This window comes from Dreissena polymorpha, chromosome 2, assembly GCF_020536995.1.
Source record: "Dreissena polymorpha isolate Duluth1 chromosome 2, UMN_Dpol_1.0, whole genome shotgun sequence".
NCBI lineage: Eukaryota > Metazoa > Mollusca > Bivalvia > Myida > Dreissenidae > Dreissena > Dreissena polymorpha.
In genome coordinates this window covers 51,055,210-51,059,099 of record NC_068356.1, presented here as the reverse complement: position 1 = coordinate 51,059,099, position 3,890 = coordinate 51,055,210, and positions in this window count along the sequence as shown.

Genomic DNA, 3,890 nt, shown 5'->3' with positions numbered 1-3,890 from the left:
GGTTGAAATATTGTACGACTCAATTTCATCTGGCCGTTTCGTATATACGCGATTCCAGTCAGCAGTAAACAAGAGTAGAAAGCCCCATTAGTATGCCGTACCGCTTATGTCAAAGTAGCGATACACAAAGCAGATGAAAATACATACAGGCACAAAATTATGCCGACAGGGTGATGTTTCGCATATAAGCTTAAATGTATTTCTGTCAGAATATATTTTAGGATACACATTCTTCCGTTTTCAAAAACAAAGTACCAGAATGTATAAATTAATGACGATAAACTTATTTTATATAAACATACTTAAATTGTACCTTTATAAGAACTTATTATCTGTTTGAGATAGAAGATAACATGTCCTTTACATGCTATCTAGAAGAGAGAGAATTGCAATGGTTTAGAGCGACAAAAGCACGGGTTTCTCGTGTTGAGTTTTAAATGAGTTGCAAAGCTTTTGATTCGTCATTCGAGGTGAGTATTTGGCAGGGAAACAGTGCGGATAGTTATGAAACACCCCCCTCCTGACCCAAAATGATGATGTATGTGTATGTTAAACTAATCGACTTCAATGTTTTAACGTGTGCAATTAAACAAAGTTAATATTTCGTTTATTTCAGTCCATTGTTTAGTTCCAATAAGATGTGATTCTAACGCGAACCTACTACATTGCTAGAGGAGGATGTCAACTCGTCAAAGAGTGCCTCGGGATCTCTCCTGTGAGCGGTCTCTTTGAGGTCGATCTCTGTTGCGGAATTGAGACACACGAAATGCAGAATATTTCTTGCATTAGTGTGTTGGAAGCTCAGTCAAATACAAACACACATTTTTAATCCGTCTGTCTGTAATTATTCAAAAAGAAAGTTGTAAGGATAAACAGAGTAAAGATGTATGATGTTGAGGATGATAGTGTTGATTAAGATGATGATGATTTCACATTATTTAGAATATACACAAATACACTAACTCATTTATACGAGTTAATAAATATTACAGATATGCAACTATGCCGACTAGCACACTTTTAAGCATAGGCGCGTATTTGTGCTAAAATAAGCTTAATGGTATGTCTTTTGGAGTGTATTTTTAAATTCTTGTTGACCCAAAGTACAGTACGAGCCAACTGTCCATATGGATTTAATAGAAAAAACTTTCTTTATTTGGTTGCAACACTATCAGTTTAACAATAATGTGTTATTTTAATAATGTAATAAACTACAACTATATAAATGAATACAAATTAATTAGCATTACAAAATGCACCAGTCGGTATACAATAAACCTACAGGCTGAAATTGGATTTTCATGTTTATATTTGTAAATGTTCCTGTTGGCCTCCATATAAGAATGCAGGCACAACTTTGTTTCTGATATACTATTTTTGGCATCGGTAGGTAAACCTATTTATTTTTGACACATTTTGGACGCCATACATGTACAAAAAGGCGCGGTATGAATATTTTGAAATGACAGTTTATTACCAAATCCGGGATTTCGCTTTAAAAACATAAAACCAAATTACGGGGCAAACAGGATATATTGAAATGACCTTTATCAACAAATTGCCGAACCTGTTGCGAAATGTAGCTCTCAAAACCAACGGCTCGGAACGAATGTTAAATGTTATGATGAAAGCATTAGAACTATATAAACAGGTGCGGATTAGTTAATCTGACACACGGACAAATGCACGTAATACATACTGTCAAAAAACACGCATTTCCTACACACACATGCACGTGGGCACATACACGCTTATCTGCCCCCACCCCCCGATCAAATTAAACTACAAGAACATGTTCGCATGCAACACACTGCATGGCCAAGTTATTATGTTTTGGCAGACATGTTTGTGTTTTGAAAGCACTGATGACTTTTTATAAAAAAGAACAACAAATATGTGTTATGGATCAGAATATTTCATAACGATGTTTCGCAGTTTTTCAAACGTTGGTGTCTAATATGAAGGCTGTTAAAAGTATCCACATAATTTGTTATGATCATAAACAATGTATAATTACAACATTTCAGATGTGTTAAAATACAACAAAATCGAGTTTATGCTCATACACAGATACGCGAGACTTATGAAAGACAAATTATACACTTATATACAGAGCTTTTAAAGCAAAAGCGTAAATCAAATAATTGAATATGTATTTACTTGTATACAAAGGTGATAAATCTAGTTTATGATAAACCACAATAAATAAACACAGTTAAACATTTAGGATTCATGGGGCAGATGCTGCTTGTAATGATGGTGGTGGTGGTATTGCTGGTGGTGCTGGTGCTGATGGTGGTGGTTCTGGTGGTGGTGCTTGTGGTGGTTCTGGTGATTCTGATGGTTGTGGTGGTGCTGGTGTTGGTGGTGTTGCTGCTGGTGGTGCTGCTGCTGGTGGTGCTGCTGCTGTTGGTGTTGGTACTGATGATGCTGGTGATGCATGTGGTGCTGGTGGTAGTGCTGGTGGTTTGTTGTGGTGGAGCTTGTGTAGGTGCTGGTGGTGGTGCTGGTGCTGTTGGTGGTGGTGGTGGTGGTGCAGATTTAATCACACTTAATGCGTTCATCGTGGTATTGCTAATTATAAAATCCATTGGTATGACTCTGACATATGAACACTGTATAACTAGATCTCCATAAAGCACTTTCTATGTTAAGTTACTTGTTTCCCGCATCGGTTGAACTATATAATGAGCGGTGTTTTAGATGACCCGAATTGGATGATAAATATTTACGCAATTCTAGATTATAGTCTTACAAGATAAACAAAGAAACAGTCAACGGTCTTCGACCTATTTGCGGCTTCTGTAATTTGCAGAGTTTTACTGGTTTTACTCATAAAATAGAAGAATCACCAAACACGTCATAATAAGACTACTAGCTAAGCCCAAACTGTTTTCAGAATCACCCTTGTCAAAGACTCTTGCGTGTTGCTTACAGTAACACTTGATACCGTGGGTACAGGAGCCATGGTTTCTGAGTCCGTGATTATGGGCAAGATGGAGGCGTCGACCGACGGACAATGATGTCCATTGTATGTAACTGTCTTACATTGGGCAGACAACTGTGATAGCTGGGAGAGCGAGTCCGCTTTCTGTTCGCCTCGATGAGGTCAATAATCGGTGTGCATTTCGGGGTGTCACCACTCATAAGGACTCCACAACTTTTTATCACAACGGACATCTCGAAATCCGCATATGAGAACAATTTATTTGAGCCGTGCTCTGTGAAAAGGGGGTTAAATAATCTGGGACCAGCTGCTTACAAGGCGAGTGCCCTGTCATACTAGCTGACAGAGCGGTTAACTAATATAATCATCAATCCCGTTTAAGTTATGTACAGTGACACACATATTGGGTTTGAATGATGGAATTCTTTAAAGATATGTTTGTCTCTTACATAATATTACGGGCAAATGTTATATACATATTCCTTTTTTCACACGATACGTAGATGGCCATTCCAAGAATGTGTTAATATTTATTTATTTTTAAAACAATTAAGCATTTAATAATTGCAAATTCCTGAACTGGGAAAAAACTTGCAAAATGTGTATAACAATAAGCATCTACTGAGAAGTAAGGTTCGAACTAAACATTTTGATATTTACAAATACATAATTATTTCTGTCTTAAAAATCGTTATAGTTGATTTAATCTTAATGCTACATATTTATATTCGTAACATTTATTGCGACAAATGTCTTCTTTTCTTAAACGAAACTTGACATACAACAAGTATTGTAACAACTTTATATAATGCATATTTATTTAGTTTTGGCATACGTGTTATGCAATACCACTGCACAGCGCGGTTTGATTTCCTTTATTTTATTTTATTGTTCCTCTTAACCAATACAAATTATGTGTCCATTAAACATATTTGTGCACTCG